The sequence below is a fragment of the Sus scrofa genome, chromosome 6 (assembly GCF_054392235.1).
Source record: "Sus scrofa isolate SSC_HxYL_T2T_F1_AM1 chromosome 6, Sscrofa_HxYL_maternal_Yorkshire_Landrace_v2.0, whole genome shotgun sequence".
Classification (NCBI taxonomy): domain Eukaryota; kingdom Metazoa; phylum Chordata; class Mammalia; order Artiodactyla; family Suidae; genus Sus; species Sus scrofa.
Window position 1 is genome coordinate 123,052,295 of NC_139388.1, and position 26,738 is coordinate 123,079,032.

General features: G+C 37.5%; 1 protein-coding gene across 21 annotated transcripts in view; it reads left to right on the plus strand.

Annotated features, from left to right (window-relative positions):
• DTNA (dystrobrevin alpha) overlaps window positions 1-26,738 on the plus strand; it is a 218,448-nt gene that overhangs the window by 23,015 nt on the left and 168,695 nt on the right. For 11 of the 21 annotated variants that reach the window (XM_084964453.1, XM_084964448.1, XM_021096246.2 and 8 more), the window contains exon 1: window positions 3,579-3,746. The exons of the other annotated variants lie outside the window; for them this stretch is intronic. The gene's annotated coding sequence lies outside the window, so the exon portion shown is untranslated. Of the gene's footprint in view, window positions 1-3,578; window positions 3,747-26,738 lie in introns of those variants that run through there. 21 annotated transcript variants of the gene reach the window in all.

Genomic DNA, 26,738 nt, shown 5'->3' on the forward strand with positions numbered 1-26,738 from the left:
TTTTTTTTTTTTTTTTTTTTTAACCCCTGGCTGCTTCTTTGCACTATAAGTCTTCAAAGGGATTTTGATGCTAATTTTCCAGTGCAGTTGGCTTTGGTGTCAGGTAATTTCCTGAGTTAGATGACTGTGGAGAAAAAAAAAAAAAAAAAAAAAAAACCCAGCTAAAAGTCTGAATTGGTGAGCAATTTACAGCCCTTGTTACAGATCAAGGTGACCTTTTAAAGACTACTTACTCCAACATTGATAAATTGTTTAAAATGTGATCTATGTGTATAATTTCTGATCTGGAGCTCTTTGTGATAAAAGTTCTTTCTACCCTGTTTTAATTTGGAAAAAAAAATCACTCATAAATAATATACAGAGCATTTCTTGAGAATCCAATATAAGTATCAACATAAACTGTTTTCCTTCATGTGTTTTTCTTTCATATTAAATAAATCTTAATTGACTACCAAGTTTAACACTCTTCCCACAGTTGATTTTGCCCTGGGATTGCATATAATTTTCAGACTGGTTATTCCCCTCTAGACGGTTTGTAGGGAGGAACAAACAACCCTAAGTATTTGCCTGAAATGATCTCTATATTCATGCTGTGTCATTACCCAAACTTATACTAGGAAGCAAATGATTGATATTGTGTATCTGGTTGAAAATGACAGTTTTATCAGCAAAAGAAAGTGAGGTATCAGTGAGCTTTCTCATCCCTCTTCTTCAAAAACCATAAACAGCTTTACTAAATAGTACTAGAAATGATTTGTTAAGCATTTAGTATATTTTAAGCTCAGTGCATCCTGCTTCCCTTGAACTATCTTATTTAATCCTTTTTCGTAACTCTTTAACTAGGGACTTTACAGGAGAGTAACCCGAATTTAGAGAGGTGACGTAATCTATCCTAGGATCACAGACTAGCATGGGTGTGAGCCGGGTTACACACCCATGTCTGGGTGGCTCCATGGCTGATCTTCTTAAAAGCACTGAGTTCCTCTTGCCTGACTCCTTTTCAGTGTGGAATATTAAGGGAAAATTTGTGCAGTCCCCTTAAGGGTTTAACCACGGGTTTAACCACAGGTTTATCTTTGAACACAGTGTTGGAGGAGCCGAGGTTTCCTCCACTGCACTAATATAAAACATTCATTTCCTGCTTTATCCATTCAAGAAACAGCCACCGAGCCCTCCACTGTGCCAAAACAGTGGCTAGTTACTTGGTATAGAAAGATAAGTCATGCATGAAAAGATGCATAGTATCACTAATTATTAGAGATGTAAATCAAAGCTACAATGAGGTATTGCCTTGCACTGGTCAGAATGACCATCATTAAAAAGTCTGCGAATAGGAGTTCCTGTCATGGTGCAGTGGTTAACGAATCCGACTAGGAACCATGAGGTTTCGGGTTTGATCCCTGGCCTTGCTCAGTGGGTTAAGGATCCGGTGTTGCTGTGAGCTGTGGTGTAGGTTGCAGACGCGGCTCAGATCTGGCATTGTTGTGGCTCTGGCATAGGCCGGCAGCTACAGCTCCGGTTAGACCCCTAGCCTGGGAACCTCCATATGCAGCAGGAGCAGCCCTAGAAATGACAAAAAAGACACACACACTCACAAAAAAAAAGTCTGCAAATAATAAATGCTGGAGAGGGCATGGAGAAAAAGGAACCCTCCCACACTGATAGTAGGAGTGTAAACTGGTGCAGCCACTGTGGAGAATAGTACAGAGATTTCTTGAAAAACAAAAAATAGTTACCCCATGATCCTGCAATCCCACTCCTGGGCACATATCCAGAGAAAACTCTAATTTGAAAAGATACATGCTTGCCAATGTGCTAACAACACTATTTACAGTAGCCAAGACATGGAAGCAACCTAAGTGTCCATCAATAGATGAACAGATAAAGAAGATGGGATATATATATCAGATGGGATATATATATCAGAATATTATTCAGCCATAAAAAGGAAATCCTGTGAAATTGGATTGTTATGATCATTATACAACTACAGATGTGATAAATTCATTTGAGTAATAAAAAATAAAATAAATAAATAAATAAAAATAATAAAATAACTCCATTTTCAGCAACATAGATGGATCTGGAGATTATCATACTAAGTGAAGTAAATCAGACAGAAAGACAAATATCGTATGATGTCATTTATCTGTGGAATCTAAAAAACAAAAATCACACAAGTGAACTTATTTACAAAACAGAAATAGAGACACAGACATGGAAAACAAATTTATGGTTACCAAAGGGGAAAGGGGAGAGGGAAAAATTAGGGATTTGGGGATTAATAGATGCACACGACTATATAGAATAGGTAAACAACAAGGACCTACTATATAGTACAGGAGACTATACTCAATATCTTGTAGTAACCTACAATGGAAAAGAATCAGAAAAGGAATATATATATAAAATATATATATGAAAACAGGAATTGCTTTGCTGTATATTGAGAGTAACACAACATTGTAGATTAACCATCCATCAGTTTTTTTAAAAAGATGAATAAAACACCATATTCCCTTCCTAGGAGTGTCCATATCTAAAGAGAGAAGATAGATACACAAACAAATTATTATGAGCTAAAAGCCAAATTTGGGAAGTAGCAAGGCTGCAGAAGCAGTGAGGGGACACTGCAAGGCCTAGGAGACAAAGCAGTCAGTGGCTGGAAGCAAAGCACGGGATATCAATGAACGAGGTCCTTGGTGGAAGAGGGAGGAACAGCGGATGAAATGAGGTGAGGCCCCAGTGGCCCAAGACTCCCTTCATCAGCCTTCCTTAAAGTACTGGGAGTAAAATGAAGGTGACTCTTTACATCTTAATTATGTAGCCATTGGTTTGGGGGTCCCAGGATTCTTTGAAATTGTTATTGCCCCAACTCCAAAATCTCTACCCCTAATAAAGAGCCCCCAAATATAATTTGTTTGGTTCTTGTGGGCTGTGTCATCACAGATCCAAATCTATTAGCACTTTAAATACAACTGAAATCTGATCTGTTTAAATAACAAACACAGGGTTTTGATGAAAAGAAAATAAAGAATTTTATCTCCCACCTCTGAGCTGTGATTAGAAGTTTGCCCTAGAAAAGTACTTTGAGACTAGTCCTTTATATACTAATATAATGTTTTCAGAATCTGTGGTGACTGAATCATTTAATGTATTTTTAAAAATATTTTTCCATATGCTATGAGATTAATGCTGCACTTCCTATTGAGTTAGTAGCTGGCATTTCAAAATATTTGGTTGGCAGACATAGTAGATAATGATCAGTATTTCAAGGAATTAGTGGCAACTTAAAAATCCATATAAGTATTTCAATAGTCAGTTTTAATGTTCTGAGAGCCCTTTTATGCTTTTTATCTCTGCTATTCATTTTTCTTTTTCTTTTTTTCTTGTTCATGAAGTTGAGTCAGCAACAGAAACATATTCAAATTAGACTTGTCATACAGAAAAAAAAATCTGACTTTGTCAGGGTGGGTGGAGGGGAAAAAGCAACTTTTTGTCAGTCTTTTGTATTTCAGCAGCTGGATTCATCGCTACCATGGTAACGGACCACATGATGAGGTGTATTAGATTGCTCTGTGTTGAGCACAAGGGGGAAGAATGAACACAGCGTTTTATTGAAGTTAAAGGTTACTTTGGAGTTTCTTCTGCGGAAATGTGTAAGGTCAAATACTATAGCTTTCACCTTATGTAGTACTTTAGAGGAAGAATTAGGGGCATGTTGCTGCGTTTCACTACAAAACCAGGTAAGGTTCAATTGAATCTATGAAACTGGCCTCTTACTTCTTCTGTTGCAGTGGCATAACTTGTCGGGTAGAATTTCACTGTCACCTCCACCCCCACCCCGACATGGGCACAGGACAAATTTCTTCTGTCTCCCCTACCCCAACGCCCCCACCTCCAATTTCATCTGTTTTTAATCTGAAAGTCTGAAACGCTGTGAATTTTTATGGTTCTAACGAAGTGTGGGTGAGGGGGTGTGTGCAAACACAGGAAGGAAAACTGGAAAGGAAGTAACAAGAATGCTGTAATTAGCGTCTTCGGATCAGTGTAAAACCGAGCAAAGTATTTCCTTGTTTTCTTCTTTGAAAATAGTCCACTTTTCTTAGAGGACACCTTATGAGTGGCATTGGTCCAGCGCTGCTTGTCTCTTGTATTAAATGAAGCAGAAGTTCTCCAGCATGTTACTCAGTGGATTTATTTTATCTGGGCTTCTATTCCTTTCTTCCTATTACTACCAGCCTCATCCATCATGGAGAGTTTGGTTTTATCTATAATTTTTACAACAGATTTAATTTCCATGAATACTCAATCCTTTCAGACCTTGTGGTCGTCTGTGTCTTTGAGGATTTAAAAATAAAAGTAAATACAATACGGGGTAGTAGAAAATGAGCTCTTCTGCTTGGAGGCTGGTAAGAGCGAATGTAAACAATTCGGTGTGGCTCCGCGAAGCATCAATTCCCAGAGCATGGGAGCCTCCTCTTTGCATTGCTTACTTAGCACCCTAGCAGCTTGCTTCAAAAGGGGAGGCTTTGGTATGCGCAGAGCAAGTGAAAGAGGAAGACAATTTCTTTTTGAATAACCGGCTTTGGTTTCTTGTTTGTGGTTTCTGCTGATGTGCAATGTTTAGCTTTCTCATAAGACATTAGGGTTTACTTTCATTTTTTAGTTAAGAGCTGACCTAGGCAACTTTTTGTCTGTTGGAACAGCTTCAGAGAGAAAACCTAACTAAAGAGTAGTAGAACCCATCGTCATTCACGTGTATTCGCTGTCCAGTATTCACTGGAGTGTTTTCATATAGGAGAGGCTTGTAAAAATACTTTCTTAGATGAAAGCAATTTATTTGCCACTAATTGGCACTGAGTGGGATAAAAGCCAATCAATTATCCAAAGGTTAGTCATATACCACTCTTTCTTCAAAAAGGGACACTTAGATTGTTTTAAAGTTGTTTATGCTCTGTGATTTTCCTTGCTATTTTCTTAGTCTCTCTAGTTTTCATATAGTCAGGCTGTTTTATAAATTTGAGCAAGGAGTCGTCATTATTCAGAACAAATTTTTTGTGATGACTGCAAATAAAGGGAACTATTTCCATGATAACAAATATAAAAAGCATTATAATAGCACATTTGTAACATCTGTAAAATGTCCATGCGTGTAATCAAATTTTCTTTCTTTTTTCCTTTGGTTGCTTTGAATATAGAACAAGGTATGGGCATGTGCTCTGAATCAAAATATTTTCACAAGCCTAAGCTGTGATTACTCAAAAATAATAGTTACCTATTACCAAAAATCGGAAGTCACCAAGTGAAAGATAGTACCTGTTAAGATATTTTAAAGTGCGAAATTCTCAATCCTGGTAGTACCCGAGGTAGAAAGAGGAAGAGAGAAAGACAGACACAGAGAGAAGACACAAGGAAAGGAAGGTAGACAAAAAGTAAAGATAAAAATGTGAATGCTTAACCAAGCTTTCTTCTTTCGCTGGGCACAAGAATGTGTTAAATAAACCTCTGTATACAAAAGAAGAGAGATAGTGTAGCGTGGGTGAGATGGAATTTGCTAGCATTCCACTATCCTATGTTTCCACTACATAGTAAAGCATGGATAGTTCCTTTTTATTAACTGAAGTGAAAACACATTCCTATAGTTGAATTTGTTTTAGTCACTGTTTGGGCTAAGGTATCAGCTAGCTTAGACATTAGAGCTAAAAGTATGTAAAAATCAATATATACCCCCTTTCTGTGACTTTATGCACCTGACACTAGGTCATATGCACATGTCGAATTTCAAGGTTAGAGTAATTGGGAGGCCCATAAGATGGAAGCACCTTTGAAATTTTATTTTTTTTAATCAGAATCTTATATATTTAAGGTATACAGCATAATTTGATGTACAAACATGTAGTGAAATGATTACTACAGTCAAGTGAATTGGCATAGCCACCTCCACCATTTACCATTTTGTGTGTGTGATGAGGGCACCTGACATCTACTCTCTTAGCAAACTGGTATTATAAAATATACAGAATTAGTAACTGTAGCCACTAGGCTGTGCATTAGATCTCTAGACTAGTTCATCCTGCCTTGTACCCTTAGACAATATCTCCCTGTTTCCCTCACTCCCTGGTAGCCATTGTTCTAATCTCTGCTTCGGTGCATTCACCTTGTTTAGACTCCTCAAATAAGTGAAATTATACAGTCCTTTCTGTGTCTGGCTTATTTCATTAATGTCTTCCAGGTTCATCTATTTTGTCACAAATGGCAGAACCTTCCTCTTTTTTAAGGCTGAATAATACTCCGTTGCATCTATAAGCCACAATTTCTTTATCCATTCATCAGACACTTAATTTGTTTCCTTATCTTGGTTATTGTGAATAATGCTGCAGTGCACAGGGGAGCACAGATACCTCTTCCAGTGCAGATTTAATTTCCTTTGGGAAATCCACTCAGAAGAGGGATTGCTGGATCATATGGTAGCTCTATTTTCAAGTTTTTTAGAAACTTCCACACTGTTTTCCATAATAGCTATATGGAACCTCCTTTTGGAGTTGATGTGATACTTACATTCTTAGAAAGTGAGATAGGTTTTGATGTTCTTGCCTTAACTTCAAAGTTTTTCAGAGATGTTTTTGTCAACCCTTATTTAATCACACTTTATTGTTAATTTTGAGTGAATAGGAGTGTTTCTTAATATTTTAGCTCTAATTACTAGAATTCCCTAGCCTCTCAGACAGATAGCTAATTACCTGTAAAAAATTACCTCTACTAAGGAGATAGATGTTCAACAGTCATGGTAAAGAAGAATCATATTGATTATTATAACCTCTTCAATAAAATTAATGATAATTTTTGGACCCCACGGTACTGTTTCTGAAATAGATGAAGATCAAGACAATGAATGATGACAGTATCAGCTAGATATTCCCCTTTTAAGAGGTGCTATTTTTAAACCTATGACTTTATTAAAGTGGATTTTTTAATTGACAACCAGGTGATTTTTTTTGTATGAAAAGAATTGGACTCTTTTAAAAATATTCAAATATTTCAAATGAAAAAAAGTAATGGTCCCATGATCATGATGATGTTAATAGCAATAATGATTAATTCAGAAAGAAAGAGACTTTATTAGAAAGCTCTGTGCTCAGTATGTAGTCAGAGGCCAATGTTTTTAGAAAGAAATTGGAAATTCCTAATAGGTGGTATGATGTTCAGATATTTACTCCCAACCTTAATTCTATTAATAACATTTACAAGTCACTAACAGTACATGTGCTCGTTATGTTCTTCTCAGAGCTTATTGTAAAGGATGTTGACTTTGTTCAATAAGCAATAGAGGCTTTCATCAATAATAATTAAACTTACCAGAATTGTACAATATGTGAGCCAGTATCTGATAGGAAAAGAGTAAACATATTACTAGGAATGAACAATTTGTTACATTTTTAATATATAAAAAGGTACAATCAACTGGTTTCACTTTCATGCTAATATTAGCTTAAAATAATTTAGAATGATATTATAATTCCCCTCTACCTCTCATGCACATTGTAAACTGTTCACTATTGACATCATTTAGATGATTTAATTATCATCTAAATTTTTAAATTATTTGTCTTAAATAATGATATTTGATGTCCAAAACTTATTAATTTGGGTTCATTTGGGGAAAAATTATACTCAGAAAAACCACTTCCTCTGCCTCCACTCACATGGGAAAAAAGAAAAAGCAGATTAATGATCGATGGGCAATTCCATTATAAAATGTGGACCCGGAGTTCCTTTCATGGCTCAGTGGAAACAAACCCAACTAGTACCCATGAGGCTGCAGGTTCAATCCCTGGCCCCACTCAGTTGGTTAATGATCCAGCATTGTCGTGAGCTCTGGTGTAGGTTGCTCAGATCCCACGTTGCTGTGGCTGTGGCATAGGCTGGCAGCTGTAGCTTTAATTTGATCCCTAGCCTGGGAACTTCCAGACGCTGCAGGTATGGCCCTAAAAAGCAAAGTAAATAAATAAATAAATAAATAAATAAATAAATAAAATGTGAATTCATCAAAGTAGTAGAAGAAAATATAGGACTTGAGATAGAGAAATATGCCTTCAAAGGCAGAAGCCATAAATGAATGGTTATATGAAAAATTATTACTTTTGGAAAATGCTATAAGCAATATCAAAAGACGACTAGCAAACTAGAATCAATATTTGCAACGCACATGAAAGAGAAAAGTTGAGTATCTGTCATATACAATGAGGTCTCATAAATCAAAAAGAATGAGAACAACACTAATGATTTTGAGACAATTTTTTAGTGCAGTTTTAGGTTAGCAACAAAATTAAGGGAGTGGTGCAGAGATTCCCCATACACTCCTCCTTCCCCCACTGGGATAGCCTCCACCATTATCAACATCACTCACTAGAATTGTACAAAAATTTTTTTTTACCAAGGATGAACCAATATTGACACATAATAATCACCCTAAGTTCATAGTTCACTTTAGGATTCACTCTTGGTGTTGTACATTCTATAAGTGTGGACAAAGGTATATATCCACTGGATATACATATCCACTGTTACAATACACAGAGTATTTTCACTGCCCTAAAAAACCTCTGTGCTCTGCCTATTTATCTCTTCTCCCCCCCCACACACCCCTCACCCACCATATCTTAAAAACCACTGATCTTTTCATTGTCTCGATAGTTTTGCCTTTTCCCGAATTCCATATACTTAGAATCATACAGTATTTAGCCTTTTCAGATTGGTTTCTTCCACTTTCTAATATTCATTGAAGTTTCCTCCATATCTTTTCATGGCTTGATAGCTCATTTCTTTTAAGCACTAAAAGCTCATTTCTGTTGTTTGGTTGTACCACAGTTTATATACCCATTCACTTACTGAAGGATATCGTCGTTGCTTCCAAGTTTTGGCAGTTATAAATGAAGCTTCTATATAAATATCTATGTGTATATTTTTATTTGGACATAGTTTTCAGTTTTGGGGGTGAATAACAAGGAATATATTTACTGGAACATGTGGTAAGAGCATGTTTATTTTGGTGAGAAACCACCAAACTGTCTTCCAAAGTGGCTGGACCATTTTGAGGTTTTTTGTTTGTTTGTTTGTTTTTGGTTTTGTTTTGTTTTGTTTTTAATTTTTAATTTTTTTAATTTTGGGTTTTTTTTGTTTTTTTATATATAGTGATTTTTATTTTTTCCATTACAACTGGTTTACAGTGTTCTGTCAATTTTCTACTGTACAGCATGGTGACCCAGTTACACATACATGTATACATTCTTTTTTCTCACATTATCATGCTCCATCATAAGTAACCAGACATAGTTCCCAGTGCTACACAGCAGGATCTCATTGCTAATCCATTCCAAAGGCAGTAGTCTGCATCTATTAACCCCAAGCACCCCATCCATCCCACTCCCTCCCCCTGCCCTTGGCAAACGCAAGTCTGTTCTCCAAGTCCATGAGTTTCGTTTCCGTGAAATGGTTCATTTTGCTGTATATTAGATTCCAGATATAAGTGATATCGTATGGCATTTGTCTTTCTCTTTCTGACTTACTTCACTCAGTATGAGAGTCTCTAGTTCCATCCATGTTACCACAAATGGCATTATTTTGTTCTTTTTTATGGCTGAGTAGTATTCCATTGTATATATACACCGCATCTTCCTAATCCAATCATCTGCCAATGGACATTTGGGTTGTTTCCAAGTCTTGGCTATTGTGAATAGTACTGCAATGAACATGTGGGTACATGGGGTGCATGTGTATTTTTCAAGGAAAGTTTTGTCTGGATATATGCCCAAGAGTGTGATTGCTGGTTGTATGGTAGTTCTACGTATAGTTTTCAAGGTAGCTCCATACTGTTCTTCATAGTGGTTGTACCAGCTTACATTCCCACCAACAGTGCAGGAGGGTTCCCTTTTCTCCACACCCCCTCCAGAACTTGTTATTTGTGGTCTTATTAATGATGGCCATTCTGACTGGTGTGAGGAGGTATCTCATGGTAGTTTTGATTTGCATTTCTCTAGTAATCAGTGATGCGGAGCATTTGTTCATGTGCTTGTTGGCCATCTATATCTCTTCCTTGGAGAATGGTCTATTCAGGTCTTTGCCCATGTTTCCATTGGGGTGTTGACTTTTTTGCTGTTGAGTTGTATAAGTTGTTTGTATATTTTAGAGATTAAGCCCTGGTCAGGGTGTCATTTGAAACTATTTTCTCCCATTCGGCAAGTTGTCTTTTTGTTTTCTTTTTGGTTTCCTTTATTGTGCAAAAGCTTGTCAATTTGATTAGGTCCCATGGGTTTATTTTTGCTCTTATTTCTTTTGCTTTGGGAGACTGACCTGAGAAAACATTCGTAAGGTTGATGTCAGAGAATGTTTTGCCTATGTTCTCTTCCAGGAGTTTGACGGTGTCTTGTCTTACATTTAAGTCTTTAAGCCATTTCGAGTTTATTTTCATGCATGGTGTGAGGGTGTGTGCTAGTTTCATTGATGTGCATGCAGCTGTCCAGGTTTGCCAGCAAACCTCACTGAAAAGACTGTCTTTTTCCCATTTTATGTTTTTGCCTCCTTTGTCAAAGATTAATTGGCCATAGGTGTCTGGGTTTATTTCTGGGTTCTCTATTCTGTTTCATTGGTCTGTGTGTCTGTTTTGGTACCAGTATCACACTATCTTGATTACTGTGGCTCTGTAATATTGCCTGAAGTTTGGGAGAGTTATGCGTCATGCTTGGTTTTTGTTCCTCAGAATTGCTTTGGCAATTCTGGGTCTTTTGAGGGTCCATATAAATTTTTGGATTGTTTATTCCAGTTCTGTGAAAAATGTCATGGGTAATTTTATAGGGATTGCATTGAATCTGTAGATTGCTTTGGGTAATATCCCATTTTTACAAAATTAATTTTTCCAACCCGGGTGCATGGAATATCTTTCCATTTCTTTGAACCCTCTTTAATTTCCTTGATTAATGTTTTATAGTTCTCAGCATGTAAGTCTTTTACCTCCTTGGTCGGGTGTATCCCCAGGTATTTGATTTTTTGGGGTGCAATTTTAAAAGGTATTGTATTTTTGTATTCCTTTTCTAATATTTCATTGTTAGTATACAGAAATGCGACTGATTTCTCAATGTTAATCTTATATCCTGCTCCTTTGATGAATTTGTTGATCAGTTTAAGCAGTTTTTGGGTTGAGTCCTTAGGATTTTCTATATACAGTATCATGTCACCTTCATACATTGACAGTTTTATCTCTTCTCTTCCTATGTGGGTGCCTTTTATTTCTTTTGTTTGTCTGGTTGCTGTGGCTAGGACTTCCAATACCATGTTGAATAACAGTGGTGAGAGTGGGCATCCTTGTCTTGTTCCAGATTTTAGTGGGAAGGCTTTCAGCTTTTCTCCATTGAGTATTATATTTGCTTTGGGTTTGTCATAAATGGTTTATTACGTTAAGGTATGTTCCCTCTGTACCCACTTTGGTAAGAGTTTTGATCATGAATGGATGCTGGACTTTGTCCAATGCTTTTTCTGCCTCTATTGAGATGATCATGTGGTTTTTGACTTTTCTTCTGTTAATGTGGTGTATGACATTGATTGATTTACATATGTTGAACCATCCTTGTGCACCTGGGATAAATCTCACCTGGTCGTGGTGTATGATCTTCTTTATGTGTTGTTGGATTCAGTTGGCTAAAATTTTATTCCTGCCAGCAATGAATGAGAGTTCCTGTTGCTCCTCATCCTCCCCAGCATTTGGTGTGGTCAGTGTTCTGGATTTTGGTCCTTCTAATAGGTGTGTAGTGGTATCTCGTTGTTGTTTTAATTTGCATTTCCCTGATGACATATGATGTGCACATTTTCCACACCTATTTGCCATCTGAATATTGTCTTTAGTGAGGTACTCATTTGGTGAGGTATCTCATTTGCTGAGGTCATTGGCTCATATTTTAACCAGGTTGTTTGTTTCCTTATTGTTAAGTTTTAAAGACTTCTTTGTATATTTTGGATAACAGTCCTTTATCACTTGTATCTTTTGCAAACAGTTGTCTTCCAGGCTCTGACTTGTCTTATTTTTTTGATATTGTCTTTCACAGAGCAGGGCTTTTAATTTTAATGAAGTCCAGCTTATCATTTATTTCTTTCAAGGATCATGTCTTTGGTATTGTAGTCACTAATTATTATTAAAATACCTTCAAATTAAACAAACACCATTGGAATCTTTAGCAAATTAGAAGCCAGAGGAAGAGAGGGAGATTATGCCCAGTGATAGAGAGATATGAAAAATGTGAACTTTCCCTGGCTGCTATTGAGAGCACAAATTTATACAATGGGGGGGGTTAACCTCAAAATGTAGCAAAGGTTTTAAAAATTACACACCCTGGGACCCAACAGTTCTACCACCAGGAAAATATCCTAACAAAATAAGGAGTCAAACTTCAATACAGGGCATTTCATTGTTGTGATGTTTATAAACAAGGGCAATCATTCTGAAAAAAAAATCTGAAATGTGTAACACACCAGCTTCTGCTTCTGCTCTGATAAGTGTAAAGCTATAGAATGTCATAGACACGGCTCTGTGATTACCTAGAACCATATCTGCTCCACCACTCTATTTTTCATTTAGAATGTGTATAGGTAGCATAGGTGTAGAGAAAAGGGTCTTGGCATAGACTCAGAATGCTTGGGTCCTGCTGCGGCTTAGGTGAGTTCATCAAAGTATGCAAATATAAGACATCACTAAAATACTAACGTTAATGGGTAGAAAAGTGTGTGGATCCCTCTATCCACATACATGCATTTTTCTTCACAACTGATTCATGTACTAACCCCAAACTCCCAGTCCATCCCACTCCCTCCCCCTCCCCCTTGACAAGCACAAGTCTGTTCTCCACGTCCGTGACTTTGTTTCTTTTCTGTAGGTAGGTTCATCTGTGCCATATATTAGATTCCAGACATAAGTGATATCATATGGTATTGGTCTTTCTTTTTTCTGACTTACTTCACTTAGTATTAGACTCTCTAGTTCCATCCATATTGCTGCAAATGGCATTATTTACTTCTTTTTTATGACTGAGTAGTATTCCTTTGGTATATATGTACCATATCTTCTTAATCCATTCATCTGTTCATGGAAATTTAAGTTGTTTCCATGTCTGCACTGAACATAGGGGTACATGCACTGAACATAGGGGTGCACGTATCTTTTTGAATGAATGTTTTGTCTGGATATATGCCCAGGAGTGGAATTGCTAGATCATTTGGTAGTTCTATATTTAGTTTTCTGAGGTGCCTCCATACTGTTTTCTATAATGGTTGTACTAATTTACATTCCCACCAACAGTGTAGTAGGTTCCCCTTTTCTCTGCAGTCTCTCCAGCATTTGTTATTTGTAGACTTATTAATGATGGCCATTTTAACTGTTGTGAGTTGATAACTCATTGTAGTTTTTATTTGCATGGAATGCCTTGACTTTGATAGGAAACAGCATGACATTTTGAACAGGGTATACCTCCCAGTTGTTATTGTTTAAATTCCATTCAAAAGAAATTTCTGCTCATATAAGCATAGCAGAGAATAGTTAGTGTTCACCATACCCTGGCATTCAGGTGTAGTGGAGATGGCAGAAATATAGAGCAGTACTGTTCAAAGGAAATTTCTATGGTGTTAGAAACATCTTATGTCTACACTGTCCTGTGCAGGAACTACTGAGCACATGTGACTGTTGAGCACTCAGAATTAGACTAGTGTGACTAAGGAACTATATTTCTAATTGTATTTAATGCTATGTAGTTTAAATTAGCCACATTTAACAAGTGCTGTCCCATTGAACAGTGCAGCCCTAGAATCAAGCACAACAGATCTGATCTTTAATGTTGATGATTTCATTTCAAGCATAACGGATAAATTAGGGTGACATAGGACAAGAAGGTGAATAGTATTTAAGAAGTTTCCTTTCCATTCATTGAAATACCAATCAGGGAGATTCTTTGATTCTGGAGGCTTCAAGTCCAAGGTTTTCCAAACTAGTCTTGGTCTTAAATATTCCACAGCCTTGCTCACTTGAAAATTCTAATTGTTCATTCATTTTCTCATTTATTGAAAAAAAACTTAGGTTGACTTTATGTGTCGATGTGTATGAAAAATGCATTGTTATCCGTTATTCTTACACTACTACCTCATTCACAACACTTCTGACACCAGACGTGTGGATTTTCCACATCAAGCAATTCCAACTGCATAGAGTCAGCATCAGATCCCTTAGGTTAAGGGCTCAGCCTCACAGACCACCCCACCCCCTCTCACATGCTAATTGCACGTCCAGGTTGTCTTGTGTGCTTCTCACCAACCAGCTACGAATTGAAGGTTCCCACGACCACCTCCTCAGGTTTGCTAGCACAGCTCACAGAACTCAGGAAAACATTTACTTATGTGTACTGGTTTATTGCATAATAAAGAATATAATAAAGGTTACAGATGAACAGCCAGATGAAGAGATTCATAGGGTGAGTTCCAAAGGGATCCTGAACACAGGTGCTTCTGTCCCTGTGGAGTTGAGATACAGCACCCTCCCAGCTGAAGAATGTGTTCACCAACCCAGAAGCTCCCCAAACCCTATACTTTTGGGATTTTTATGGAGGCTTCATCATGTAAACATGATTAATCATTAGCTCAGTCTCCAGCCCTGCTCCTCTCCTGGAGGATGAGCTGGGGCTAAAGTGACAAGAACGCTAGGAACATCTTTAGTTCTAATATTTGGTTTTTGTTCCTGGTTCCTTATACAGAGCTCCTAAGTCCTTTGGGATTCTCTAGGTGATAGGAAGGTCTTTCGTTTTAATGAGGAGACCTTGATGGGCTCCCGGGTAGCTCTGAAGTGACAACTGGTCACCAGAGAGACTAAGCCATGATTAGAAGCTTGGAATTTTTAGCCCCTTTCATTAAAATCTTATTGTGCTTTGATATTGACAATTAGTGACTTGTTTTCTTCCCAACATACAAGAATTTTTAAAATATATAAGCACAGCTCATTTAGAAAGTTCAAAGGACAGTTCCCTTTATCATTGTGAAAGCTGTCTTCTTGAATTTCTGATTTGGGTACGTTATTTTTCTCCTGCCTGGGCCCCATGTGGGTAGATGTTTTTTTTTCTTGGCAGTACATCCAGGTTCATCTATGGGTGGAAGATAGTAGAAGCTGGTCTTTCCAGCATTAGAGATGCCAGGTTTTCTGAGATATTTTTTCTTATTTCTTCCAAAGTTTGATGACTTCAGGAAAATGCAGAAAAAGAAGGTGGTGGAAATGGAGTGTAGTCTTGATGATGAAGAGCTGGGGGGAGGAGAAGGTATTGCTGAAGGGAAGGTACATAACTTGGCTGTAAGGAGGACTTTGGCAGAAACTGCCATCTGAAGGGATGAGGAGGGAATAGTAGCCACTTGGCCAATGCATCAACCTTGTAATTCTTTCCAGAATGTTGGATGGCAGTGGGAAACCCAAACATACAAGAAGATACACAGAAGAAGCACATTAAGAAGCACATTGTAGCAGTTCCCGTCGTGGCGCAGTGGTTAACGAATCCGACTAGGAACCATGAGGTTTCGGGTTCGATCCCTGCCCTTGCTCAGTGGGTTAACGATCCGGCGTTGCCGTGAGCTGTGGTGTAGGTTGCAGACGCGGCTCGGATCCTTCGTTGCTGTGGCTCTGGTGTAGGCCGGTGGCTACAGCTCCGATTGGACCCCTAGCCTGGGAACCTCCATATGCCGCGGGAGCGGCCCAAGACCAAGAAATAGCAAAAAGACCAAAAAAAAAAAAAAAAAAAAGAAGCACATTATATGAGAGTTTTGTGACTTCTCTGACGTAATAAAATAGAATACTTTCTAAGTGCCAGATGCTGTTCTAAGTGCTTTTTGTTTAACTCATTTAATTTTAACTTAATTTATCCGCATTAAAGAACAATGCCTAGAAGTTCCCTGGTGGTCTAGTAGTTACAAAGCCAGTGTTGTCAGTGCTGTGGCTTGGGTCACTGTTGTGGTGCAGGTTCAATTCCTGGTCCAGGAACTTCTTCAGGCCACAGGGGTGGCCAAAAGAAAATTAAAATAGGGAGTTCCCCTCGTAGCTCAGCGGAAATGAATTGACTGGGATCCATGAGGATGCAGGTTTGATTCCTGCCCTCGCTCAATGGGTTAAGGATCCGGCATTGCCGTGAGCTCTAGTATAGGTTGCTGAGGCAGCTGGGATCCCACGTTGCTGTGGCTCTGGTGTAGGCCAGTGGCTACCACTCTGATTTGGCCCCTAGCCTGGGAACCTCCATATGCCACAGGTGTGGGCCCAAAAAGACAAAAAAAATAAATAAATTAAAATAAATTAAAATAAATAAAATTTTAAAAGAAGAAAAAAGAATAATATCTAGCACATACAGAAATCACTGAATAAATATGAGTAGTTATTATCTTTCTGTTAATCCTCACAACAACCCCATGAGTCAGGTACTTTAATCATCTTTATTTTACAGACAAAGAAATTAAGTCCAGAGAGGTTAAGTAATTTCCTCAAGGGAATAATACAGTTAATGAGAAAGAGAGCTATAGTTAGTGTGGTTCAACCACTATGCCAACCTGCCTTAATCTAGGTAAAATCTATCATGCGTAAAGAGATAACACTTGTAAATTGCTTACAAAGTAAGCTATGGTAAATACCTAAAGATGTTAGCAATTATATTTACGTAATAAGATTTAGAAGATGTTCTGGTATTCATGTTGTTCTACACGACACTGCTCAGATATAGTAAGATTTTTAGGGCAGCTTTGGATTTTTCTTGTGTAAGTTTGAGTAAAGCTTTGATTATGAGCATGCCCATTATAAATTGGAGGAATCTTTCGACCCTAAACACTGTCCATCAGTTTGACTGGCACCACTGAAGGTTTCACCTCAAATAATGTGCCTCATAGAAATGTCCCCCATAGACAACTATGTGGCTCTGACCTTTTGACAGAGAATGATTGCTGCTAATGGTACTAATGAGAGCAAGTGAAATCCCCTTCCACGCTTGGTATTTGAATAATGTGTCAATTTGTTCATTGCCATCTTGTTAGGAATTAAATGCTCTGACATTTGCATAACCTAAGGAAGCTGGTGAGAGATTGGCAGCCAGGAAGGGGAATCAGGCCAGAGGCTGTAAAGGCATAGTCACAGGGGATGGATTGGTAACAGAGCCCTCAAGGTCACGCAGTGGTTCCGGGCAAACCCAAGAAGACCCGAGAATAAAGTTAGGTGCAAACTTGGGTTCTGATCTCTTTTTCCTATAATATAGGTTAATTGAGAGTAGGTGGATGGTCATCCTCTTTACAGAAAGAATTTTGTGGAAAATTAGGTGACGCAAAAGCTAACTGAAGTAAGAGTGTCAGCAGACACAGAATTTTGTCTTTTTTTTTCCTCTTTTTTTTTTTTAGGGCCGTGCCAGAGGCATATAGAGATTCCCAGGCTAGGGATCGAATCAGAGCTATAGCCGCTGGCCTACGCCACAGCCATAGCAACTTGGAATCTGAGCCACATCTGCAACTACACCACAGCTCACCACAATGCAGGATCTTTAATCCACTGAGCAAGGCCTGGGATCCAACCTGCATCCTCATTGATGCTAGTCAGATTTGTTAACTGCTGAACTACAACAGGAACTCCTGGATGCAGAATTAAAGATACTTCCACATCATAGGCACAAGAGGTGCAGGAGCAGCAGCCATAGTGTGTGGGAATTCCTGGATAGACTGATGCTGCTCTGGGTGGTGCATGAGGAATGAGCAACAGCCAGGGCAGAGGAGGTTTGAGGACGGCATGGCTCAGGATGGCAGAAATGTGGGGACTTTAGTGGAGCAGGATTCAGGGGCGTGCGGAAGGGAGAGAGCAAGGTGAAGCCTCAAACTGGGTGATGAGCAGTTGCCTGGTCACTCCTCTGGTTCCTAGAGTCTTTTAGCTGTGACCTCAGATGATTGGAGGTAATGAGGTCATTGGTCAAGGCCAAAAACCCTAATAAGAGGACAAGGAAAGAGACCAGTAGACCTCCCACCACTGTGCTATTGGGGAAGGGTACCTTGGAGGGTGGGTGGGAAAGTCTCTCTCTGGATATGTCTTCTACTATGGCCCCCGCATCCCAGTTGACTGCTTCATCATGAATTTTAATGGCAATAGTTTCTTTCAGCTCTTAAGGAGTATGTTGAAAGTGCTAGTGATCCGCAGAGGCACTGACTTAGTAAGCAAAGCATAAATCATTTTTTTTAATTTTTCAATTGAAGTACAGTTGATTTACAATGTTGTGTTAGTTTCAGGTACAGCAAAGGGATTCAGTTTTATATATATATATTTATTTATTTATATGTATATATATTCTTTTTCAGATTCTTTTTTATTGTAGTTATTACAAAATATTCAATATAGTTCCTTGTGCTACACATCGGTCTTTGTTGTTTATCTATTTTATATATAGTAATGTCTATCTATTAATCCCAAACTGCTAATTTATCCCTCCCCCACTTCCCCTTTGGTAAATATGTTTGTTTTCTATATCTGTGAGTCTAATTCTGTTTTGTCAGTAAGTTCATTCGTATCATTTTTAAATTATTTATTTATTTATTTATTTTTGTCTTTTTTTAGGGCTGCACCCATGGCATATGGAGGTTCCCAGGCTAAGGGTCCAGTCGGAGCTGTAGCCACCAGCCTTTGCCAGAGCCACAGCAACACGGGATCCGAGCCATGTCTGTAGCCACCAGCCTACACCACCTCATGGCAATACCAGATCCTTAACCACTGAGCCACAGCAGGAACTCCCTGTTTCATTTTATTTTTAGATTCCACATATAAGTGATATCATTGTCTTTCTCTGACTTACTTCACTTAGTATGATAATTGCTGGGTCTATCTATTCAACTGGCATTATTTCATTCTTTTTTATGGCTGAGTAATATTCCTCTGTGTGTGTGTGTGTGTGTGTGTGTGTGTGTGTGTGTGTGTACAACATCTTCATTATCCATTATCTGTCAGTGGACTCTTAGGTTGCTTCCATGTCCTGGCTATTGTACATAGTGCTGCTATGAACATTGGGGTGAGTGTGTCTTTTCAAATTAAGAGTTTTCATCTTTTCTGGATATATGCCCAGGAGTAGGATTGCTGGGTCATAAGGCAAATCTACTTTTAGTATTTAGTTTTTTAATTTTTTAAAGGAACTCCATACTGTTCTCCATAGTGGCTACACCAATTTATATTCACTCTCACCGACAGTGTAGGAGGGCTCCCTTTTCTCCACACCCTCTCCAGCGTTTATTATTTTGTAGAGCTTTTGATAATGGCCATTCTGATGGTGTGAGGTGATTCCTCATTGTAGTTTTGATTTGCATACCTCAAATAATTAGTGATGTTGAGCATCTTTTTGCATGCAAAGCATAGATCTTAATTTACTAATTTACTAACCCATGCTGCTTCACTCAAAGCCCCTCTCATCTTTATAAGTAAAAATTTCCTCAGCTATTTGCCTTCAGAAACTTGCTGTTATAAGTGAAGAACTCTTGCATTTGTTCAGATTATTCAGATTACATCCTCTTTTTGTCAATACTTTCAAGTCGATGTGCACAGTATGTATGTAATGGGTGTTAACAGCCTGGTTAATGTTTCTTTGTACTCCTCGAAAGTAATCATTCTGATTCTCACACATCCAGTGAAAAGAGTATTTGGGAATACAAGAGAGTAGTCAGCAATTATGATTCCCAATATAGGAAATTAAGGTGAAAAAAAATATGAAGCCATTTTTTTGAATTTAAGAAAATGATCTAACCTCTAACATCTAAATGAGCAGATTTAAAAGAACTCAAACTACCCAAGCCAAAAGACAACAAAGCAGACACTTTATGCCTATGTAAACCAATAAAAGGAAATTATTCTGAGAGCCCCAAACTCCCTCTCTCGTATTCTTACAACAGCTAACAACATACACTTTAATCTTCCAGATGCAGTGCCCTGCTGTGTTTCTGGGTGTGTATATTGTCTTCATAATACACACCGTCTGTCTTCTACACAACCTTCTTTACCCAACATTGCCTATGAGTCTAGCTATCTTTCTTGTCTATTAAAGATATCAAAAACTGTCTTTTCCTGGCCAATTCTCTGTGTGAACCAGTGATTAAAGTCTGGGCAGGAGAAATAAAGCCAGAGTGTCTGATCATCAGCAACAGTTTGTTTGTTTGTTTTTTCCAATTTGGCTAAACTGAAGTTGTTTAGTGAATATTGCTGCTATTGGGGCTTCCTTCTGCTTACATGGTTCCTTAAAATGTTAAAAAAAAGAAAAAAAGAAAGCCATTCTGAATTGCAACATTCATTACCTTCGGTATTTTAATTGTATTAAAATAATCCTTTTGGGTTTAAATGTTCTCTTCTGACAGTAATGCTAGGATCTGAGACTCTTGTTTAGGATTAGGGTAAGGCAAGGCAAAGATATTGAAATGAAGGATGGCTTTTCTTATCAGCTATTAAATATATTATAAAGCTATAATTATAATTAAGTTGAACTATAATTAAAGAGGTTGTTTATATAGATAAAATCCTGGAGTATAAACAAATACTAGCATATGTATTTATATATGCTCGACAAGGCACTGGAGCAATAGGGAAAATGACTAATATTATGCAATAAGTCTTATGGAGATGGAAGAGGTCTTCATTCATACTACAAAATAAATTCCAACTAGATTAGACTTAAGTCCTTAAACTAAGTCCTCAAACTATAGGCATTAGAAGAAAATATTGAAGGGTATTATAAAGAACTTTATTGAGATACAACTGGTAATAAACTACATTATTCAAAGTGTACAAATTAAGTTCTGACATAATATGTATATCTTTTAAACCAACTCTAGAATAAAGATGGCAAACATTTCCAACATCCCCAAAAGTTTCTTCGTGCCCCTTGGTAATGCCACTCTCCCAGTTCTCTCCCATTTTTAAGCAACCACTGATCTACTTTTGGTCACTATTCATTGATTCGCATTATCTAGCATTTTCTACAGTGGAATCATACAATGCATACCATTTTCATCTGGTTTCCTCCCTCGCCGTAATGATTTTCGGGTTCAACTATGTTGCTACATATACCAATAATGTATTCATTTTTATTGCTTTACTGTTTGTTCATTCACACGTTGATGAATGTGGGGTTGTTTCCATTGTTGTGGTTTTTTTTTTAAGTATAGTTGATTTACAATATTATGTTACTTTTAGGTGTACAACATAGTGACTCAATATTTTTATAGATTATTCTCCATTTAAAGTTATTATAAAATCTTGGATAATTCCCTGTGCTGTACAGTATATCCTTTGCCTTATTTATTTTATACAGAGTAGTTTGTACCTCTTAATTGCTCTCCCGTACCTCTCCTCACATGTAATCACTAGTTCGTTCTCTTTATCTTTGAGTCTGTTTCTGTTTTGTTATAGTCATCCAGGTTTTGACTATTACAAATAAAGCCCCTATGAGCATTTATATGAAACTCTTTAAATGCTTATGTATCTTCTTTCCTTTTGAATATGTACCTAGAAGAATTTTTAAATGATCCGTGAAAGGGAAATATTTTATAGTATAAAAATGAAGATTCCTAATAGAAAAAAGTTATATTTGACAAAAATAACGTTTTAAAATTCTGCATATCAAAAAAGTCATTAAAATTACAGATTAAATGATAGTCAAGGAAAATATACAATAATGCTCATCTTAAATATAAGATGTTTTTTGATAGGCAAGACAGGGAAAATTGTGTATCTGATGTATCAGTTAATCTGCACAACAGTCTTAAAAGGTAGATGCCATTATCCCAGTTTAAAGCGGTCCAGAACTTAAAACAAAACTCTATGCCTCCCCATGTGAAACAGGGCATATATTATATGCCGACAGTATACTTGTCAGGGAAAAGTATATACTAATGTAGAAAAGTATATAAAAAACATAAAAGAAATAATTCATAAAATGGAAATGTCTGATATACATATGTGAGATAATAGGTAAATAACCTTAATGTATAAAAAAATGTATAAAATATGTAAGAAAAGACTAAAACAGAGGTAAAATGGGAAAGGGACATAAATAGGTAGTTCACAACCGAGTGAAAGTAAAAATTATGAAAATATTAAACTTCACTTTAAATCACTGAGATTAAAAATAGGTAAGACTGTAACCCCTTCCAAATTAGCAGATATTTTTTAGATGTTTTGTTGTTGGGTTGCTTTGCTTTATTTTAAAAACAATAATGTGTAACATTTGTGAGGTTGGTAGCCCTTTTCATACTTTATTGGTAGAAGTCTAAATTAATGCGGTTATTCTGGAAAAACAATTTGAAAGTGTCACTAAGTATCAATGACTTTGAAAGTAATTATACCCTTTGATAAAAATGTTGTTCTTGAACTCACCTAAAGAAATAATCTGAAATGATACAAAGATTTATGTACAGACATCTTTCCTTTTTAGAACTATTTATAGCAGTGAAAAAATTGCAAACAGCCAAATGTCCTATAACAGGAAAATGAATAGCTAAAGTCATTCATTCAAGCTAAGAAATCCTATGCAGCTACCAAACTATGGCATAAACTGTTGGCAGAAGTGGAAATTACTACAGATTTTCCAGAAAGTAGTTTGATAATATTTTTAATTGACTTAAAATGCTTCTGAGCATTGACCTAATAATTCTACTTTTAGGATTATCTAAAATGGAAATGCTTTTACATGAAAATTTATAAACAAGGTTTTGAATCACCATATTATTTAAAATAATGAATTTAAGACAACTAAATACCCAACAATGGACAAAGATTTAATAAATTTAAGAAATTATTTAACCAATTAAATTATGATATATCTATTTGATGGAAATGGTTTAAAATGTCTTATAAAGGTGTTTCGTGAGAGAGAATGTACTTTTTATAAAATACCATCTACCATTAAATTCTGATATTGCAATTAAAAATAGAGGAGGGAAGGGAGACAGAGAAAGAGAGAGAGAGGAAGAAGAGAAAGGAGAGAGAAATCAAATTGTTGATAATGATTAATCTGTGGGTAACAGATTCTTCTTCTTCTTGACTTTCCTGTGTTTTCTGAATTTTCATCATATGTACCACTTTTTCAATGCTGTGATATAAATTAGGTTACAAAGGCAGAATTTGAAATTGAATACTCAAAGTGAATACAGCTTTGTATATAAAGAAGCAAGAACTTTATCAACCAAGCATTGACAGTATGGTTTTTCATTTATTTTCTATACTTTTTTTTTTAATTTTTCTAAAAATAAGGAATCAGGGAAAAATTATTTTTAGAGGGAAAGAGAAACATAAGGCCCTCTCTTAATTGTGAAAAGTAATGCAAGAGAACAGAGGGAATTGTAATAGACTCCTCCTGCTGCAGAAACAAGAAATACCAACTACTCCAACCAATTTAAAGGGAGGACTCAGAAGATGTAAAGAAAAAGGGCCCACATACACTTGGCCTGAGAACTGTTTAGATCCAAAGACTCAGAGGATGTCCCCAGAGCTCAATCTTTCTGCTTGCTTGTTTCTGCTTAGCTTTATTCCCCATGAGTCCTACTCAAACACAACCAGACCATGTGGCCCCACCAGCTCCTGAACAAGGGTGTTCCATGCCCTCCAGGCCAGCAGCCCCAAGTCACATACCAACCCCTTTGTATCCCCAGCAGGGAATTTTTCACTAACTCACAAGGGCCCAGCCAGTAAGTGGCAGAGTCAGCTTCTGCTGTGTGCATAGCCCTGAATGGTCGGGGTGTGGGGTGTTCTGACCTAGTTCAGTCACCTACTTCTGTGTCTGAAGGGAAACAAAGTCAGCCCCACAGCATCACCAGAAATAGATTCCAAAACCCATAACAGGAGAAAAGGAGGAAAGGGAATGTTGGAAGGACAGTGAGCCAGTTGTCAGTGACAGAAACTAATAGGTCCAAAGCCAGACATTCGACAAAATTACCTCATTCAGTCCTCATGGGATTCCATAAGGAGGTAAACTCTCTTTTAGAGATTTCAAAGAAGGAAATTGAGAGTAAGAAAAACTTATTCGCCCCGAGAACATGCAGGTGCACATGGCAGTGAAGAGATTTGAATTAAGATATGCCTAACGCCATGGCCAAACCTTCCCGCAAAATTGTTTGTCCTCCTTAAGCTCCTCTGGCTGCTGCATCTGCAATCAAGAGACACAGACATTGTGTTTCATGTGTGAAAAATGGCAAAATAAATGCTTTAATGCCTTCCGAATTATGCATCTGAGTGACCAGGTGTTCTAGCTCCCCTAAGATCCCTACAGTGAGAAAAGCTAACAAACATAATAACACATCAGAGCGTATGCCTTACATAAAATAGTGGATATTTTCCATACATTAAATTTGAGTGTAGGAGTTTCTGTTGTGGCTCAGCAGAAACAAACCAACTAGTATCCGTGAGGATTAGGGTTCGATCCTTGGCCTCACTCAGTGGGTTAAGGATATGGCATTGCCATGAGCTGTGGCACAGGTCGCAGACACAGCTCAGATCCTTCGTTCCTGTGGCTGTGGTGTAGGCTGGCAGCTGCAACTCTGATTCCACCCTAGCCTGGGAACTTCCATATGCTGCACGCTCAGCCCTAAAAAGCAAAAAAAAAAAAAAAAATTGAATGTAGTATTCAAGTATATTAAAAGAATTCCACACTCGAATTTTTAAACATTTTTTTGGAAAACTGTTGGGCATATTCCATATTTGGCATGCCAGGAATATTTTCCACAGCATACTAGGTACTCTTGAAGATATAAATAAAAGTATACCTAATCTAAGTAAGGACGCAAAGAAAAGACAGGAGACCGGAAATTCAAGGTGGAAAGGCATAAATGGCCACCTGGGATAATGGCCATTGTGGGTCTGGCAGTTCCCCAGCCAAGGCAGATAGTCTAAAAGGCACCTAAGTTGATTTATACCCCCTGAGGATTTACTCTACCTAGTGATTAAGCCACCAGGACACCCTAGATAAGTTTAGTAGAGCTTTAAGACCTCAAGGTTTGCATTTCCTTCACCTTCTTATTTCCTGCCCTTGGTTCTGCATGAAAAAACTCATCTCCTCACAGTTCCAAGAAACAGTTCCAAAAATAAATGTAGGCATTTGCTTGAGCCAGGACATTATGTCCCCATTTTCTCTCCAAAGCCTACAGGACATACAAGTTGCTGTTGAAGTCCTTGCACCAGCTCAGCAAATGCAGGCTCCATATCTGGTCCCCTGTATAGTAGGCACAGCAGCACATAGTAAATAATGCCCATAAGGAACTGTTAGATACTTAATTTATAGTAAAAAAGCACTTTAAAAAGTTTTATAAAACAACTACCTTAGGATTTAACACAATTTATTTAGTTCTTCATTCAAAAGAAGTAATATTTCATACATTATGTAATGTATATAAAAGTGCTTTGAACACTCAGCATTAAAGCAGTACACAGTTGCTAGGGATTTTGACATGAGAAGGGCCAGCCTGTCCCTTGATCGGTCTAGACCTAATTCTTCCCAGAGCTATAAAGGATGAGTAGTATTGCCTCGTGGCTCCCTGGGCCCGTCTTGACAAAATGAAGGAAGCATGGCAAAGTAGGAAGAGTACAGACCTTGAAGTCATTTAAATTCAAGTATAATTTTTACATGATAATTAGCTCTGGGACCTCTCTGAGACATGTCTTCATCTGGATGATCCAGTTGTCAGCTGGGACTTCCTATCCCCTTGGGGAGACAGATCAAGTTGGTATAAACCAATGTGTAAGTCTAAAGGCTACCCACAACCTCTGGGGATTCTTGGGGATTACTGTCCCTGAAACTATTATTTGTCTGGCTCCAATAGTAAGCAAGCTGTGTTCCCTTCTTCACTTTGATCAGATTGCAAGTGAAACTGCCTCCTCGCCAGTGTCCACCAGAGAATCCACTCATACTAAGTATCTCATAACTTTACTGAAGGTTTGGGGTTGGCGAGGATTGGTTAGACTGTGTGGGGGCAGGGGAGCACACAGCTCTTTTCATCTCTGCAGCAACCTCTATCTCACTTCTGCCTTGTTTCATTCCTCACAGCAGCTTCCAGATTGTTTCTTAGAAACTACAAATATTTCCCTCTCATGATGCAGAGATATTTAGCTCTCTTTTATTCTTGTTCCAAACTTCCATTCTCAAATACATCAAGATGCTTGCAGAACAAAGGGTCTTCCAGTGGCCTCCTCGGAAGATAGTCCAGGTTATATATACACTGAAAAGAGGAAGTTTTCCGTTATCTTTTAAAAATAGTCATAGTAATACCTACTTTGCTCCTTTCCAAAATTGGTTTAGAATTTTAGGTATAAGGGATATAAAATACTTTGCACCTACTAAGTGCATAATAAATGATGAAGGTGATGATTCTGTAATTAAATGATGATGTAGAACCAGTGTTTGCAGTAACTGTACTTCTCTGGCTCTCACGTATCACAATTATAATAGTTATTTTTGCAATCATATTTTAATGTCTGTCTCCCCCATAAGACTATAAATTCCCCAAGGGCAGAAATCATGTCTGTCTTGTTTACCACAGTGTCACCATTGGCTTATACAGGGCCTGGCCCACATAGTTAACTCTTCACTGCATTCATGAAGAGATGAATGAATTAATGGAGAGATGTTGGGTATGAAGGATTTTTTTCTTTCTTTTTTTTTTTTTGAGCTTTTCACTTTTATTTT